At 36.9% G+C, this 19,721-nt stretch overlaps 1 protein-coding gene across 2 annotated transcripts in view; it reads left to right on the top strand.

Moving 5' to 3' along the window:
* ASB2 (ankyrin repeat and SOCS box containing 2) overlaps positions 1 to 19,721 on the top strand; it is a 259,403-nt gene that overhangs the window by 170,052 nt on the left and 69,630 nt on the right. The window contains exon 3 of one of the 2 annotated variants that reach the window (XM_074289702.1): positions 9,601 to 9,718. The gene's annotated coding sequence lies outside the window, so the exon portion shown is untranslated. Of the gene's footprint in view, positions 1 to 9,600; positions 9,719 to 14,699; positions 14,797 to 19,721 lie in introns of those variants that run through there. The other variant, XM_074289700.1, reaches the window with a different exon arrangement.

The raw sequence follows: 19,721 nt of genomic DNA, 5'->3' as shown, positions 1-19,721 counted from the left end.
AGAGACTCTAGTGAGAATGTACTTGAGCTCCAGCTCAAACTCCAGACTCCAGAGAAAGTTAGCCCAGACATTATAATCCTGCTGGTCATTTTTTACAGAACATTAATATTTTATAACATTCATATACCATAACTTATTCAGCCATTTTCCAAACAATGAGCATCCACTCAGTTTCCAGTTTCTGGACACTACAAAAAGGGCTGCCACAAACATTTTTGCAGATGTGGGTCCCTTTTCCTCCTTTAAAATCTCTTTTGGAATTCCAAATTGCTCTCCAGAATGGTTGGATTCATTCACAGTTCCACCAACAATGTATCAGTGTTCCAGTTTTCCCACATCCCCTCCAACATTAATCATTATCTTTTCCTGTCATCTTAGTTAATCTGACAGGTGTGTAGTGGTATCTCAGAGTTGTCTTAATTTGCATTTCTCTGATTGAGCACCTTTTCATATGACTAGAAATAGTTTCAATTTTTTCATCTGAGAATTGCCTGTTCATATCCTTTGACCATTTATCAATTGGAGAATGGCTTGATTTCTTATAAATTTGAGTCAATTCTCTATATATTTTAGAAAGGAAAATTCACTTTAATGCTGTATCATTTGATTAATAATATTAATTTGTAACATTCTATTCTCTGTCAAAAGTACATCTCTTACATTAGCTTAAAGAGAAACCCCTCCCTGGCCAATTCTAGCTAAGGACTATCATAGCAAGGCATCTGCTTCTTAACTAGGTTAGGCTGAGCCCCAAACAACTGGAAACCAGACTTTTGTTTACTCTGTAAACAGGGCCCAGCTTCAGTTAGATCCTTCCCTGGGGAGAGGAGGGGGTATCAGCTTCTGTTTTTGCTCCCTTTATTAGAGTTTGGAGCAACTTGGCTCTTGAAGAAGAAATCAAGTGGAATTATGCCCAAAGGGCTTTAAAAAGGCATACCTTTTGATCTAGCAGTCTCATTACTTGGTCTTTATCCCAAAGAGATCATAAAAAAGGGAAAAGGAACCATATATACAAAAATGTAGCAGCACTTTTTGTAGTGGTAAGGAACTGGAAATTGAGTGGATTAATTAAGATATGATTGATTGATTAAGTTGTGGTATATGAATGTTATGAAATATTATTGTTCTATAAGAAAGGATATGCAACTGATTTCAGAAAGCTTGGAGAGATTTACATGAACTGATGCTAAGTGAAGTGAGCAGAACCTAGAGAACATTGTATAGAATAACAAGATTATGTGATGATCAACTGTGATGGACTTGGCTCTTTTCAACAATTCCAATAGATTTGGGATGAAAAATGCCAATCACATTTAAAAAGAGAACTATGGAGATTGAATGTGGATCAAAGCATAGTATTTTTACCTTTTGTTAGGTTTACTGCCCTTTTTGGTCTGATTTTTCTTGTACAACATGTCAAATATAGAAATATGTTTAAAAGGATGGCACATATTTAACCTTAAAAAAAGAAATCACATTGCCCAGATTACTATAATGGGCTCCAAACTCATGACTAAGTCTCATTCCTTATTCCTTAGTTGATTAAATGTCCATCAATCAGAGTTGTTTTTGAGAGTTCCCTGTCAGAAGGAAAATATCCGATTTAAGACATTTTGCAGATTGCTTTTTTTGTCTCTTATGAAGAGAAGCCACTGACCCTCAATTTGTTGTTTATTAGCTAAATTAATAAATTAATTTTTAATATGCTGAAACTTTGCCTCTCAGAATTTTATTCATGACATTTCATGAGGAGGGACTCACTTCCCCTTTAACACACATAGATGCAGGATATTTGTTTTTAGATGAACTTCTATTTCAATAGCTCAATGAATCTGCGATCTCTTTAACACAGAAATTCTTTCCATGTGACAAAAACTGTTCTTGTTTTTTACCTCTTCAATTCCTGTTATTTCATAGATTTTCCACCAAGGATCCAACCAGTATTCTGGAGGTCTTCCTCTAGGTCTTTTTACATTTCGTGATCTCTTGTAAACAATTGACTGTCCATCCCTTGCTTTTGCTTCATGACTTTTTTCATGACTGATTACTCTTCAATCATACATTTTCCAAATGACATCCTTTTTTCCACTTTTATAAGCAGATTGTTGTATTGCTTATCATTTAATCTCTATTGACTACTGCACAATTTATAACTTTTTTCAGGGAGTTCTGTTTTACATGATTCATTACATTATGAGCATCACTAGATAGATAAATAAATCATTTATCAACACATAAATAAAGAAGCAAGACAGTCTCTGCCCTCAAGGAACTTACATACCTTTTGGAGAAGATACTACTTAAAAAGAGATAGAAAATGGATTGATTCAAAGACAGATGGAAATGGTTAGGAGTAATATAAGTTGAAAGTTCACTTCTCAGAGATAATCCTAGAGGTGGGTTTTAAGGTTCTTGATGGGAAGATTTGTACTGATGACCAGATTATAGGTAGCATGATCTTCTGACTAGAACATGTGAGTACAAATCTGGAGTTTATCTATCCATCTATCTATTCATTCATTCATTTAACCATTTATTCATTCATTTTATATATTATCCATTTATTTATTCATTGATTGATTCATTTGCTCATTAACTTATTTATTTGACCATTAATTTGTTTGCTAATTAATCCATTAATTGATTACTTGACTGATTATTGTCCAGGAACATTTTGGAATTATTAAAAGCATTGCCATTTCTCAAAGGCAATGCACTTAGCTCCCTCCCTTCAGTTCAGTTCTGGGCTAGCTCACTGTCCATCTCACATATTGTCTATTAGCATAGTATCACCCATTAATGGTAACATATAAAGAATGTGGCTTAAAGGGAATATCTAGAGAAACTTTCTTCTCTTAGGACTCTGTGTAGGATATCATTTGTGACAATGACAAACACCTTTAGTCATATTACACTTCCCTGTTTTATTCTTTCCTTGGCATTGAAAATCTTAAAATTTTAGGATAGTGTTCTTCCCCCATGCATGCTCAGTTGACATTCTACTTAAGTACCTAGGAACTTGGAGTATTCCTATTTCTGGATGTCCATGATGGAGAGACTTTCCTCCTTACCTATTCCCCTACTTCAGAGAAGGCACAGATAGTTTCTTCCTGTATCTGTTTCTGGGGTTGGAACTGTCTACTATTGATGTCTTCTTTCCTTTGCTTATAGAACCTTGTGAGATGTTGACTGGAAGCTGGTACATGCCCATTTAGCAGCTACCAGAAGAGTTATGTAGGCAGACCAAGCAAAAGGAATAGTTGCCCACAGAGAATGAAAATGCTATAACAAAGCATTTTGATGCAGTGGCAAAATAAAATGGCAAATTAGTAGTCCTTGCAAAGAAGTTTTGAAAATTTTTGCAAATAGGCTTCTCAACACTCAATAATCTTGATTGTTTAGGATTCCCTTTTCTGCATGGGAATAAAAATGTCCATTCTACTATTTGTACTTTATGCCCTCCCCACATACTTTGCCATTCAGTGACATTGCCTTCTTTGCATCATTGAACAGGATAATCCATCTCTCAATTCTAGGTATCTTCATTGGCTACCCTCCATGCCCAGAATCCTTTATTCCCACTCCTAGATTCTCTGGTTTCCTTTAAGTTCTAGCCAAAATTTCACTTTTCATAGAAAGTGCTTGCTGATTGCCCTTAATTCTTTTAGTGCCTTCCCTATGTTGATTATTTCCAATTTATACTGAATATAGCTTCTTTACACATAATAGTTTGCATGTGTCTCCCCACTAGTCTGTGAGCTCCTTGAGAATAGCGACTGTCTTTTATATTTCTTTATACCTCTAACATAAAACATAATGCCTGACAAAGAAGCAAGTACTTAATAAATATTGATTGATTCATTGACTTTTTAATTTCTCCTACTGCCTACTACTTTGTTGGGGAGGATCTCTTAGATTAGGTTCAAAAATAAAATTGTTTCTTAGTAATTTGATGTGGGAGTGGAATTATAGCATTCATGAGTCTAGTTAACCCTTTTGAAAAGACAGGCAACCCCAGAACAAGGAACTCAGGTTGACCCATGAGGAGAGGAAAATGACATATTATTGGTGAAGGTCACTAAACCTCTGTGGCTTTAGCTTAGTGGTACCTAGTTAGCTACCACATTTTTGGATGAATCATTGAACTCTGTGGTTGTATTAATAAAGTAACCTTATGTAATTTTACACATAAGAGAGTTGAAGGCTATATATTTTTTTTGTTAAGGAATCAAATGTTTCCCTCTAATACCTTAAGTTATAAACAGAATGTGCCTTTCTAGGCTTTGACTTTTAATAAATTGTAAGACTATAAAGATGTGAAAAATGATTTTCAAAACCCTCCCTTGTTTTTATCTAATATTTTCATTAACATAGATCCTTCTCATAAAGATTGCATAAGGCTGAAAAACAGACATATGACTTGCTAGAAATTTATATCTTCTCAATTGCCTTTTGGGGATAGTAATATGATTTTTGACATTTTAAAAAAAATTTCTGTGGCTTCCTCTTTATGAGCTGTCTCTAAGACATTCCCTCAGTGCTTTCAATAGTACATTGTTGCCTCCAGTATGAATTTACATCCTTCATTTTCTTAAGCACCATTTCTATTTCCACATAAAATATACTGAAGAATGAGGTGCTAGCGACTACACACTATCATTGTCATTGATTGTTTTAGACCTGACAATAAATCTGTTCCATTTTCTATCTATTTGTCTTACTGACAGTATAATTTATGAATATTCTTGTTGTGACTTGGTTCTGTCACTGACTTGTTTTTACTTGTAATGCTTTTCAATGTTTTATGCATTGATAGTTCTCATTTTCTTCTGCCATCTTCTTCCATTGTGAGTTTTTTTTTTTTTTTTTGCTTTATTTTTACAAATGAATTGGTATTCAAATCCATCATTTCCTTTGACTGCTATCTTTCCCTGCTTGGCAAAGAGAGGGAGCGTTTTCTGATTAAGAAGGCTTCTGAGCTTTGCTGGGCTTCCTCATTGTGGTAACTATTTTACATCAGTTAAAGTTTTGCAGGAAATGGTGATAATCAAAATTTTGCCTTTTTCCATTTTTCATCATTGGCGTCACTGAACTGGTGAAAAGTTTGAATGGTACGCCTCCATCCCCCAATCATACATGTAAAATGTATGGTAAGGCTTAACTGTCTTAGAGACCAGACGTTGCCTCCTTCTTCAACTGTTTGTTGGAGTTGTTTCCTGAATCCCTGGTCCTCATCTCAGCTTCCTTTTTAGCTTATTCAGAATATACTCTGATTTTAGTGGTCCCGATGTTTCCCACCCCTGCCTTTGGGTCAATCTTCTTTTTGTATCATGTCAGTTCTTTGACTAAGACTCTATAGAAACTGGCTTCTTGAATGGCTTGAGAAGTTGCATCTGCTATTCCTCATTCACATCTTCCATGGTTGCTATTCCTGTTTGGTAATTTAATTCTCTGAGAATAATTTTTTCCCTTCTGGCCTGGCAGAAAGCTTCTTTGACTAGATTGTCCAATAATGCAATTGTCTTCAGTATCTTATCATCATAATTCTTTTTCTAGTAACATGCTGATTTTGCCTTAACTAGTGGATAGTCTGACTGTGTAACCGATTCTGATGGAATGTTCATGTGAATAAATAGTCATTTCTTTCCTCTTGAGCTATATATATATTTTTTCATAATGTTCAGAGCCACTAAACCCAGTACCAATTGTGCTCAATATCCCCTTTTTCTTCTTCTTCTTCTTCTTCTTCTTCTTCTTCTTCTTCTTCTTCTTCTTCTTCTTCTTCTTCTTCTTCTTCTTCTTCTTCTTCTTCTTCTTCTTCTTCTTCTTCTTCTTCTTCTTCTTCTTCTTCTTCTTCTTCTTCTTCTTCTTCTTCTTCTTCTTCTTCTTCTTCTTCTTCTTCTTCTTCTTTTTTTTTTTTTTTTTTTTTTTGCCAGGCAATTGGGGTTAAGGGATTTGCCCAGGGTCCCACGGCTACCTGTAAGTATTAAGTGTCTGAGGCTGGATTTAAACTCCTGACTTCAGGACTGGTGCTCTATCTCTTGTGCCATCTGGCTGCTCCTATTTTCTTCTTAAATAAAATATTCATTATATATATATGTATATATATGTATACATACATATATTTATGTGTGTGTATATATATATGTGTGTGTGTGTATATATATATATATATATATATATATATATATATATATATATATATATATATATACATGAAGCTGTTGAATTATTTTTTCCTAATTTTTTCCTGCCTCTCTTGATTTTTAAAATCTTTTTTTGTGTTCTTCCAATAGGATTTTTGGGCTTGGGATCAATTCATATTCCCCTTCAAGGTTTCACTTGTAGGTATTTTGTCATTGCTGCCCTCTTATAATGTGGGGTTTTGATTTTCCCTATTGCTATATCTTTAGGACTTTTTCTATTTCTTACTAATTTTTTGTTGCCTATTTTGTGACTTTAAAGTTGAACTCTGTTCCTGGGGAACAGTGGGAATTGCATCAAGCTTCTCGTGCAATGGACCAGAGGCCTAGTTACTGGCTTTCCATCCAGGATTTCAGATGCTTGTGGCTTGCTCATTGCACTGAGAGGGCCCTGGCCTAATTGAGCCAGGACTTTGGGGCTTACAATTTACCATCTGTGCTGGGGCCAGAGGCTTCATAACTGTACTGCTATATCATTGACCTGCTGAGCCAAGATTGAGGGGCCTTGATTGCTGATCCGTGCTGTGACTAAGAGCTTGCCCAAAAAATGATATGTGCTGGACTGTGCTTTCCTTTTACCCAAGTGAGAGTGAGACAGACCTTTCCTGAAGTTCTAAGTTTTCTAAAACTGGAAAATAGTTTCTTTTTTGTGCATTCTTTCACTCCAGAATCTGTTTAGAAACTTGATTTAATGTTGTTTCTGGGGAAAACTGGGGAGAACTCAGACAATTTCCTGGCTTTTCTTCACTATCTTGGCTCTAGCACCTCTGAATTATCCATGCACCTTCAATTGCTTTCATTTCTGAAATCTGAACCATATTTCATATGCTTTTTGCCATTTTCCTCTGTGAGTATCTTTGCATTGAAGTCACTAAGTATTGAAACATTTGTTGATTTAGTTTGTAAGATCTTGTCACATTTGTCATAACATCTCTTTACCTTTTTCTTCCTCCAAAGCAGATGTTGGTTTTTAAGCAACAATTATCTCACTGGTACTTAAAAAACAAAGCAAAATAAAACACAAAAACAACTTATGACCACCAGAAACACTACAAAAACAGATGATGACATATTTCATGAAATAATGTTTCTAATTGCTTTTTGGTGCATAAGGAAAAAGATTTTGCAAACTCCTTTACCTCTCCAAGTACATGTGAGCCATTTACTAAATGGCTCACCTTGGGCAAGTGTTTTACCTCCGTTTCCTCCTCTGTAAAATGGTAGGTTGGGCTCAAACATCTCTTCCAGAGCTGTATTCCAGGATCCTATGTAGTGCCACATCAACTACATAATTGATGGATCTATTATAGATCTACTCTCTTGGATGAATCCTGTGTCCATTCATCTTATGGATGAATGAAAATGAATATATGTGCTTACCATGTGCATAGCATTATGTTAAATAACTCCTGGATATATAAATAGAAAAGTAAGAGTCCCTCCTCTAAAGGAGATTATATTTTAACAGGGAGAGGCAAGACCTATAGGAAGTTTCAATTGTAATGGTCATTGTAATGACCCAATGTGCAGCCACAAGACAGATAGGAAAGCATCTTTTTGAAGTGTCATTTCTATAAATAAAACTAAATCACTTTTTGATAAATAACTTTTATATGCTAAGAGAATTCATACTTCTTTAAAAGTGGTCTCTGGGGTATTAAAACTCAAAATGAAGTAAGAGTAGAAACCATTGCTAAAGACAGTAAAGAAGCACTGGATTTTTAAAAAAATTATGATAAAGACAAGAGGAAGACCAAAGCTCAAGGTGGATGGGATGACAAGTGAGAAGTTAAGAGTCCTCAACTTTTATATTTCTTTTGTTTTCTTACAAGGATATCTATCTTTGAATTGGGAAGAATAGAATAAAATGATTAAAGTGTATAGAAACTTAAGATAAGTGAAGAGATGGTCAAGCAGCATCTAGCTGCCCACAATAATTACCACATCCTGTTGAATTATAACCTAGACTTGAGAATTTAAAATAGGCAGATGTGACCATTGAGTCATAGTGGGCAATCATTATAGAAAGTAAAGGGGAAATACTGCTCCACATTTTAAAATAAGAAAGAGGATAGAATTCACAGGTAGGTCTTTATTCCTGTAAAATTTTAGAATGCATGTTTGTTGTTTGTTTGTTTTTTGCTGAGGCAGTTGGGCTTAAGTGGGTCACACAGCTAGGAAGTGTTAAGTGTCAGAGGCAGATTTGAACTCGGGTCCTCCTGACTTCAGGGCTGGTGCTCTATTCACTGTGTCACCTAGCTGCCCCTGCAATACATGTTTAAATATATTTTTTATTAATTAATAAAATGTATTCCAAATGTTAGGCACAGAGCATCATGGTACGTATCAGGAAGACTGAATTCAAATCTATTTTCAGATACTTACTAGCTATGTGAACCTGAGGAAATCATTTAATCTTGTTTGCCTCAGTTTCCTCATCTGCAAAATGAATTGGAGAAGGAAATGGCAAACCATTGTAGTATATTTGCCAAGAGAACTCCAAATGGGGTTATGAGGAAAAAGAGGTGACTAAATCTACTAAAAAACAAGTTTTTAGGCTTAAAATTATAGGATTACTTTTGGAACACCATGTATAAATGGCTATTCATTGCTACTTAATAATAAAATAACAATTATTTTGCTAATTGAAGAGTTTCATTTTAAAAATTTTATGTTCTGGAATTTTATCTGGAATAAAGGTCTGTTTGCAAACTCTAACCTCTTCCCCATTTTGAAATCTGAAGCAATAGTTTCCCTTTTCTTTCAAAGATCACTAACTACTGTGTCTCAGTGATCTTGTTTGCCCATTCCTTCTTTATTCTGTCCCAGAATGTAGGTCACTGGGGCCTGGTAGCTTGAATTTGCAAGAATTCAAAGAAGAGATCTCAGTGAGGCTCCATTAAAAATAATTTACCAAATCTGAGATCTAGAAAGGGGTTTAGAGTTTATGTGGTTCAAATAGTACCTGACTGTGAATACCCCATTTAGACTGTGAGGTTTTTGAGCTTAGGAGCTGGTTCTCCTCCCCCTGTCCCTTTTTTTTTTTTTAATACCCTCAACACTTAGTACAGTGTCTAGTACAGTTTTTTATTGTTGTTCAGTGATTTCAGTCATTTTTGCTTCTTGATGACTACATTTGGGGTTTTCTTGGCAGAAACATTGGAGTTTATTTTATAGATGAGGAAACTGAGGCACAAGGTTAAGTGACTTGCCCAAAGTCACACTGCTTATAAGTGTCTCAGGCCAAATTTGAACTCAGATCCTCCCGACTCCAGAGCTGTTGCCCTATCTGACGTGCCAATGGTAGGGTATTAATATATGCTTTTTGCTGACTTGACTTGATAAAAATCCCCTTTCTAACATCCCTGCTGAGTCCTCATTCATTTTTCACTTGCAGATCTCATGAGGAGCCCATTATTTCCTGAGGCAGCCCTCAAAAGGAAATGATTCGTCATGTCAAACTATTTCCTTTTTTTTTTTTTTTTTTTGACAAGGTATCTAGACTGTTTATCAAGGTAATATAATCATAGAATATGTAGATTTTGATAAGCCATTTGACAGTTTTTTGCTTGTGGATAAGATGGACGGATATGAGCTAGATTATAGAGTTCATTTGAGTGGATTTGTCACTGGTTAGATGAACATGAGAAGAGTGATCATTATGGAGTTAATGTCAATACTCAGGGAAGTTTCATTCAGAGTGTTCTTTCATTCTCTCTTGCCAGAAACCAGATCTCCCCCTCACTTCCTGCCCATCACCCCTCCTGCTTTCCAGCTCCTCTTTCTGTACTGTCTTCTTCCATCAGGGTATAAATTCTTTGTGGCAAGGTCTTTATTGAGGGTATTTGTATACCTCACACTTTGCAAAATACCTGTTGATAATATTGTGTAGTCATTTTCAGTCATATCTGAATCTTTTTGATCTCATTGGAGTTTTGGGAGGTTTTTTTTTTTTTTTTTTTTTTTTTTTGTAAAGATGGTTTGCTATTTCCTTCTGCAGTTCACTTTACATAAACAGAGTGAAGAAACTTGCCCCAGCAAAGTATCTAGCACACAGCAAGTGCTTAATAAATGCTTTTTCATTCATTCTCTCCTTCTAGGAGCAATAACAGTTGATTCAATCATGACTCCCAAATTGGAAAGGTGGGGGACAGGAGTATAAATACAACACAGCAACATATTATTAGCTAGTGAAATGGCAGAGGAGTGAAAGAGATAGGTCATGAATTAACTTTTGGTCAGAGCCAGGAGTCTGAGGGGAAAATAAACCACTTATCTTATGCTTTTTGGTGGAGAAGAAAGCTGAGGTCATAGCTAGTCAGATATGTACCCTGAGTCTGGGGGGAATGGATGTTAAAGAATTCTGGAAATGAATGGGAAATATTCCATTGGCTAAATAAACTTCAAAGTAATCAGTCAAGAAGAGACTGGAAGTATTTAAGATGAAAATTCTGAAGGCTAGAGAAATTCTCCTTGACTTCACTGTACTCTTACCTTGGCATTTTCTTCTTTCCAAATTTCCAAATACTCTCTCCTGATTCTCCTCTTGCCTCTCTGATTGTTCCTTCTCCATCTCCTTTGCTGGATCCTTCTCCAGATCATACCCTCTAAAACAGGTGTTCCACAGGGTACAGACCTGGGCCCTCTTCTTATCTCCCTCTATACTACTTTGGGGATCTCAACCATGAATTTAATTACCATTTCTATGCTGATGATTCTCAAATATACCTATCCTTCCTCAATCTCTCTGCTAAGAGATTATATCTTTTGTCTTCAACTGACTTGCAGACATCTCAAATAGAACATCCAGGAGACATCTTAAACTCACTTCCCCTAAACTCTGTCTCCCCTCCTCCTAACCTTCCCTGTCACTCTAGAAGCCATGCTCCCAGGCCCTTGGTCTTACAACCTAAGAGTCATGATTAATCTCACTATTTCTCCCCCTTTTCCTTCATATCCAATTTGTTGCCAAAACCTGCGAATTTTACCTTTGCAATATTTCTTGAATATCCCCTCCCTTTTCCCCTATGACACTGCTGCCACTCTAGTGCAGGCTTTCATCACCTTATGCCCGAATTATTGTTTCTTTTCAATTGTAAAAATCAGTAAATATATTGAATAAATATGAGCCATATTGTACCACTTGCATTTTCCCCTTTGCAAAGGAGTTGTTGGGAGTCTCATCTCATATCTCTTCCTTGGATCATGTTTGTTCTTTTATGTTCACAAAGTTATTTTCATTGAGCATGAAATTAAAATTTTTTTAAAATAATTTTTTATTATAGCTTTTTATTTACAAGATATATGCATGGTTAATTTTTCAGCATTGACAGTTGCAAAACCTTTTGTTCCAATTTTTCCCCTCCTTTCCCCCACTCCCTCCCCCAGATGGCAGGTAGACCAATACATATTAAATATTTTAAAGTATAAGTTAAATACAATATATGTATACATGTCCATACAGTTATTTTGTTGTACAAGAAGAACCAGACTTTGAAATAGTGTACAATTAGCCTGTGAAGGAAATAAAAAATGCAGGCGGACAAAATTAGAGGGATTGGAAATTCTATGTAGTGGTTCATAGTCATCTCCCAGAGTTCTTTCGCTGGGTGTAGCTGGTTCAGTTCATCACTACTCTATTGGAACTGATTTGGTTCATCTCATTGTTGAAGAGGGCCATGTCCATCAGAATTGATCATCATATAGTGTTGTTGTTGAAGTTAATAATCTTCTGGTTCTGCTCATTTCACTCAGCATCAGTTCCTGTAAGTCTCTCCAGGCCTCTCTGAAATCATCCTGCTGGTCATTTCTTACAGAACAATAATATTCTATAATATTCATAAACCACAATTTATTCAGCCATTCCCCCACTGATGGGCATCCACTCAGTTTCCAGTTTCTGGCCACTACAAAGAGGGCTGCCACAAACATTCTTGCACATACAGGTCCCTTTCCCTTCTTTAAGATCTCTTTGGGAAATAAGCCCAGTAGTAATGCTGCTGGATCAAAGGGTATGCACAGTATGATAACTTTTTGAGCTTAGTTCCAAATCGCTCTCCAGAATATGGCTGAATTATTATAATAGCCTGTTGGTGGGCCTGCCTATCTCATTCCAATCCATTCAGCCACAAAAAATGATTTTCCTAAAGTGCAAGTCTGACTATGTCATTCCTGCCTCTTACCTCCTTCCCAATACATTGCAGGGGATCCCTACTGCCTTCAGGAGCAAATACAAAATACTCTACTTGACATTCAAAAGCTTTCATAACCCCCCCCCCCCCCCCAGTCTTCTTACACCCTACTCCCAGACACATACTCTTCAATCCAATGACACTGGCTTCTTGCCTGTTACACAACAAGAAATTCCATGTCTCAGCTCTAGGCATTTTTTCTGGCAGTCTCCCATGCCTGGAACATTCTCCCTCCTTTGCCACACCTACTGACCTCCCTGGCTTCCTTTAAATCCCAAATAAAATTCCATCTTTTACTGAAACTTTTACTTGAACAACTTTTAATTCCATTGTCTTTCTTCTGTCAATTATTTCCTATTTATCCTGTGTAAAATGATCTGGAGAAGGAAATGGCGAACCCATCCCAGTGTCTTTGCCAAGAAAACCCAAATGGGGTCAAAAAGAGTTAGATATGGGACAAGTAGATAATGCAGTAGATAGAACACTGGCTCTGGACCTGAGTTAAAATCTAACTTCAGAGACTTGGTACTTCCTAGTTGGGTCATTGTAGGCAAGTCACTTAACCCCAATTGCCCTGAGGGGAAAAAAAGAGTCAGACATAACAGAATAATAGCAGTTTCCTTCTAAATATGTTGCACATGGTGGGTGTTGTTGAATCAAATAGGAAAAAATAGCTTGCTTTTTATATATTTATTTGAATGTTGCCTCCCTCATTAAATTGTAGACTCCTTGAGGACAAGAATTGTTTTTTACCTTTTTTTTTTTTTTGTATCCCCAGAGCTTAGTACAGTTCCTGGCACAAAATAGATGATTAGTAAATGTAGATTGTTCTCTGTAGCTCTGAACTACCTACCTGCCAATCCTAGACTCAGTTAATTAGTTCTTGGCAAAGGAATTTTACTCAAAAGACTTAGAATAGTAGTTATCTGATAGTTTTTGGGGACCTATAGTCCTCACCTTTCCACTGAGAAGAGGGAGATGTATTTCATTATCTATTTCTTGGAACTAGTATTTATTATTCCCTTTAATGTCAATCCAACTTTCTTTTGTTTTTATATAGTTATTATTTATACTACTATAGCATATGGGGTCCATATGGGTTTCTTGATTCTACTTTTTTGTTCTATATCAGTTCATAACAAATTTTCTTATGCTTCTTTGAATATCTCATATTCATTCTTCCAAAGTCCAGAGAGGTGAGACGATTTGTCCAAAGAGTCAGATACAGCTGAAATAACTGAACAATGATTGCTAAAAATGAGTTCAAATCCGACCTCAGACACTTCCTGGCTGTATGACTTTGAGCAAGTCACTTCACCCCTCTGTTTTCTCATCTGTAAAATGAGCTGGAGAAAGAAATGGCAAACCAACCCATTATCTTTGCCAAGAAAGCCCCAAATGGTATCATGAAAAAATGGACTTGACAGAAAGGACTGATCAGCAACAATTGCTTAAAAATCAGGAAAACTCTGATAGAAAAATAGAGTACACACACTTCCTTTCTTCACCCACCCACAAAGTACCATCTTCCATTCTTCAGACAATTACAAATTAAAAAAAAAACTTTAAACCAGACTAATTTATAGCCCCATTCTTCTCTCCTCTCTTCCTTTCTCCTCTCTCTCCTCTCCTCTTCATTCCTCTCCTCTCTTCCTCCTCCTTTCCTCCCCTCTTCTTTTATCTCTTCTCCTCTCCTCTGTTTTCATCTTTCCTCTCCTCCCTTCTCCTCTCCTGTTTTTTATCTCTTTTCCTCTCTTATCTTTTTTCCTCTCCTCTCTTCTTCTCTTCTCTCTTCCTCTCCTTTCATCTCTTCTTTTCTCCTCTTTTTTCTTCTCTTCTCTCCTTTCTTCTCCTTTCCTCTCATCTGTCTATCTGTCTGTCTGTCTCTGTCTCTCTGTCTCTCTATCTCTTTCTTTCAATCCTTCCACCTCCTCCCTTTCTCCCTCTTTCACTTTTTTGGATAGTTCCAGAAACATGTCCATATATGGCCTACATGTCAAGGATCACAAATGATGTTGTAACACGAGGGCAACACTGTGCCATTTAGCTACAGGATACTTTATGAAGAGAAGTTCAACAAATTAATGTAACCGAGGGAGACTGAAAGATGGATAAAAGCTTCTGTAGGGTAATCTTCAGACAGGAAATCTGAGATTCATAACAACTTATATTTTGGCTTGTCATCACTGGTCATGCGGTGGTCCCGAAATAAACTCAGCTTGAAAGAGGAGTGTTTCAAAGCTGCACTGTAATACATCAAGACGCTCCGGGAAAGAAGAGAGATGAAAAATTAGGATTTTGGGTGGGGAGAGGAGGGGGAAGGAAAGGAATGAATATCTGAAGATATAATCAAGGAAGTCATTCTTTTGGGGGGCATTGTTCTCTTGTTTCAGACCTAACAGGTAATGTATGTTTTCAGCTTTCTTTTCTAGAATTTGCAAAAAAGACTGTTTTGCTAGTTGCCAAAGCCTGAGCTGCTCGTGGTGAAGGGAGTAGTGATGGAAATATTTACTGCAAACTTTTTGCAAATTAAATCTAGTTATCTTTTTTCCCCCCTGTCTTTCTTCTCCCCTCTCTCCTTCCTCCATGTCTTTAATCCTAAAGCTTGGTGGATGATTTAAATCTAAACTGTGGCATAACAGAGAAAGTGGACAGAAGATGAAATGTTAGATGTAGTTAAATGAAAGCTTTTGCTCAGGCTCATTTCAGAGATCAGCATCTAAATCTGAAGAGGCAGGAATTAATTGTGATGCTGTTGCAGATTTTTTTATGCCTGCAGGTGTAGTTTTTAGTACACTGAAGACTTTAAGGGAAGGATTTCTATTCTTTGAGCATAAAAGTTTGTTTATATAAATATGGAGAAAGGCAGTCTGGCAATTATGTAGAGAGTGGGCTTTGGAGTCCGATTTAAATTCAAGCCCTGACACAAACTGGTTGTGTGACTCTGGGCAAAGGACTTAATTTTTCAGTTAACTCTCTGAGGTTTCAGTGTGCTGCTTATATGCATCAGTGAAGAGAATTTCCACACTGGGGAATCCTCTCTCTGTCTGTTTGTCTGTCTTTCTGTCTGTCTCTGTTTCTCTCTCTCTCTCTCTCTCTCTCTCTCTCTCTCTCTCTCTCTCTCTCTCTCTCTCTCTCTCTCACACACACACACACACACACACACACACACACACACACACACACACACACACAAACTCAAACAATGCTTTCTGTGATTATATAGTAAAGAGTGCTTGATGACTTAACTTAAACTTTTAGAACTGCAAACTTGGGTGGAAAATGTCACGCATAGACTTCTGAAACTACACTGTATGATCTAGTCAAATCTATTCATTTTATAGTCTAGGAAATTGAGAGCTGGAATACAGAATGATTTGCTTAAGAATGCATGCATATAGCAAGTTAATGGCAAAGCTAGGTCTAGTTCTCAGGGATTCCTGATTTTCAGTCATTTGTGGATTTTTTTTTATATTGTTAAAAAGTTATATGGACTTAAGTTAGCTATTACATTTATAAACACCTTGAGTTATGGGGAAAATGACTACACTCTTTGGCTATCTAACCTTTTGAATCAGTGACTTGCTGCAGAATCACAACTTGTCAGTATTATTAGACATTGCAAATATACTTCCAGAACAGTTAGATGAGTCTGGACAGCTGGGGCAAGGGGTGTAACTATTTATTTGCAGGAGATGGAAGAGGGGGGAGGTCTCCACTAGAAATCTCATGCTTCTTCCCTGGGCACTGAGCTGTGACTATTCTGGCCTGCTTCTTTCTGTCACTGCACCAGAAGTATGAGCCATAGGCTTAATTATCTGCCCAACAAGTACCTAGACATTATTTCTCTAGAAGGGCATTGCTATTAAAATTCATCAATTGGATCTTTAATGTGAAGAATTTATTGCAGGGAATTTGTTTTTCTTTTTTCTCAATGGGGGATGTGTGTTTGGGGAGGAGTTGAAGGTAGAGCGAAGATAGACTTCTGTTAATTAAAAAAATACACTTTAATTTTTTAAAGTGTGAAGAGTAAGTCACCAGAGGAAGAAAGCAGGAACTTTTTTTCTGTGTGAAATGTGCTGAAAATGACCACATTCCTACACTTTAGGGTTGGGAGCAGATGTTGGGAAGGGATAATATTATAATGGTAAGAGATTGATAATTAAAGTCAGAGTGCTACTCACTCTGTATCACTTTGGCTAACTCACTTCACTGTGTCTATTTCATTATTTATTTAATGAAGTTGAACTAGATCATGAATCTAGTTTTTTTCCAAGTCTTTAAAAAATTTAATAATAACTTTTAATTTTCAAAATACATGCAAAGATAGTTTTCAACATTCACCTTTGCGAAATCCTGTGTTCCGAGTTTTTCTCTCCTTTCTTTCCCATCCTCTCCCTTAGACAGAAAGCAACAAAATATATGTTAAACATGTGCAATTCTTCTATACATATTTCCACATTTATCATGCTGCATGAGAAAAATCAGAAGGGATCTAGTTTTTAAAAATATTTAAATAACTTTATTTCAATATAATCAATTTCCTTTGTAATCCAGGGTATTTTGTTTTGTGCATTTAAAATATCCTGAGAAAACAGGGAGGAGTAGAAGAGGAAGAAGAGGTAGAAGTGGGAAATATAAATGACATTAAAATAAAAGATATCAATTTAAAATGATCAATAAAAAGAAAAAAAGAAAAGAAAAATACCATCTACCTCCAGAGAGAGAGAACTGATGATTTCTGAGTGCAGATGGAAGTATTTTTTTTTCCCATTTTCTTTTAAAAAACTTTATCCTGAGAAGGAACCTATAGTGTACACCAAACTGCCAAAGGGATTCATGACACAGAAAAGGTTAAGAACTCCTGGACTGAAGAATTTCTATGTCCTAATCAACTTTAAATCCTGTGGTCCTTTGAGCCAATGAAAATGCTTAACTGCTTAGTCTCTATGTAGGGATTCTAAATCTGGGTGCTTGAGTTTTTTATGGCTGGAGGTCAGGGGAGAAATCGCAGCTGCCAGGTCCATCCCACACTTGTCTCCTTCTAGGCGTCTCTGTGACCTTAGTGCATACTCCATCTCCTGAACACAGAAAGTTAATTCCCTACATGTGTCTTTTGGGTACACACTGCCAGATTGCTGTGCTTGGGTTGGGGGTCAACAGCTGTTTGAATGAATTCCTGGGGAGTATAGGAATCTATATGAAAACTGGGAAAAGTCAACTTTGTTTTTTAGCCCCATGACCTCCTGAGTGCCTTGCAATAAGAACAAATGCTTAACTTTATGGGAAGCCCAAGACCCAAAACTGGGTCAAATGGCCCACTGATACCTTGTGCTTTTGATGGAGATTTCAAACCAATGCATGCTTATTGGCACTTATCCTGAAATGGCTATGCAGGATGTCAGCCAAGGAGGTGTTAACTAGGACATGAGTCCTTCCCCCAAGTCAAGGAGACAGAGCACAAGACCTCATAGAAACCAGTGAGAATGATGATGAATGGATCCTCAAGATTTAGAAGTATTGTGTGACAAATTAAGATACTGTTATTGGTAATAATAAGTAGGAGTAAACTGGGGCTTTGGTGGGATTGATCAACTTGACCAAGATATCTAAGTTACTTTTTTTATTTCACAGAATATTTACATGGTATGTAAATTTGGGATTTGTGCACATGAGATTTTCACATTTTTGGCACCAAATTTTCTTTAAAATGAATGAAACTGGGGCAGGTAGATGGCACAGTAGATAGAGCACCAGCTCTAAAGTCAGGAGGACTTGAGTTCAATTATGATCTCAGACACTTAACACTTCCTGGCTGTGTGACCCTGGGCAAGTCACTTATTCCCAATTGCCTCAGTAAAACAAAACAAATTGATGAAACTGTCTTTTCCCATACCTTTTCCTTTTCTTGATACCTATTTTCCTCTTTTATCTTTCTTTCTTCCTTATAACTTTCTTTTCTCCCCTCTTTTTCCCTCCCCTTCTTTTTTTTCTTCCTCTTAAACCACTAGAATTTATTTGGTTTTGGTTGGGATGGAAGTAGCAGGGCCCTTCTCTCTCCTTTCCTTATCAATTATAATTTCTTAATGACTTACTCTTTTTTTTTTTAATTCCTTCACACAGTTAATTTACCCACTCACCTTCCATTTCTACACAGACTTCAGTCAATCACATTCAGATTCTGGGTCATTGCCCAGTTTTTCCTTAGATCCTCCTCCATTTTAACAATAGGCATTTAATTCATACTTATCCTGTATAAGGTACTGCTCCAAGCATTAGGCTGTACAGCTTACTTAGGTGAATACAACTGCAGCCAAAGAACTCAATGCAAAGTAATTTGAAGGGGGAGAGAGATGACTGGTAGGAAAAATCTGGAAAGGTTTGCCAAAGGACATGGTACTAGAATTGAGCTTTGAAGGAAGCTAGACATTCTAAGCTGCAGAGGTGAGGAGGGAACAGACCTTTACAGGAATGGGGGAACTGCCTGTGCTAACTCAAGGAGATAGGAGACGGGGCCATTTTGGCCTGGGCATTTAAGACTAAACAATGTGAAGTATGTCTGGAGAATTAGGTTGCAGATAACATGTGAAGGGTTTCAAAGGCCACGTGGATGAGTCTGTATCTTAAGTCAGGCATCTAGGAACAACTGAAGATTTTTGAGTGGTGGAGTAACATGGTAAGACCTGTGCATTAGGAAGATTGTTTTGGTAGTTCTGCAGAGCCCAGAAATATGGTGTACAATTAAGAGGCTATTGCAATAGTCCAGGAGAAAAGAGATTGAGCCCTAGCTAGTTTTGTGACTATGAAAGCAGTAAGGAAGGGATGGATTTAAGAGAGGTACAGTGTTTAGCTATATGGCATAGGGAGCTACAGATCCGAAGACACAATTCTATTTTAGTCTTGGGACGCAGCTAACACAAAGGCAGACTATTGGAGACAGTGTGGCATGTATGAAGAATGGTAAGAGGGACAGTTTGACTGGACCATAGAATTTGTGAAAAGGAGTTATGTGTAATAAGGCTGGAAAGGTAAATTGGAACCAAATGGTGAAGAGCTTTATATGCCAGCAAAACAGTTTCTATTTGATACTGGAGGAAAAAGGATGAAATTTATTGAGTACAGGAGTGATATGATCAGATATTCACTTTAAGAAGATTGCTTTGGCAACTGGGTGGAGCATAGCTTGGAGAGGGGAGAGACTGGAGGCAGGGAGACCAATTAGGAGGCTACTGCAATAGCAAGAGATGATGAGGGCGTGAATCAGAATGGTGCCTGTGTCAGTAGAGAAAAGGGGTAGCTACAAAAGATGTTGTAGAGGTAGAAATGG

The sequence above is a fragment of the Sminthopsis crassicaudata genome, chromosome 2, assembly GCF_048593235.1.
Source record: "Sminthopsis crassicaudata isolate SCR6 chromosome 2, ASM4859323v1, whole genome shotgun sequence".
Classification (NCBI taxonomy): domain Eukaryota; kingdom Metazoa; phylum Chordata; class Mammalia; order Dasyuromorphia; family Dasyuridae; genus Sminthopsis; species Sminthopsis crassicaudata.
Note: the sequence above shows the minus strand (reverse complement) of the source record. Positions and strands in the feature narration are given on the sequence as shown.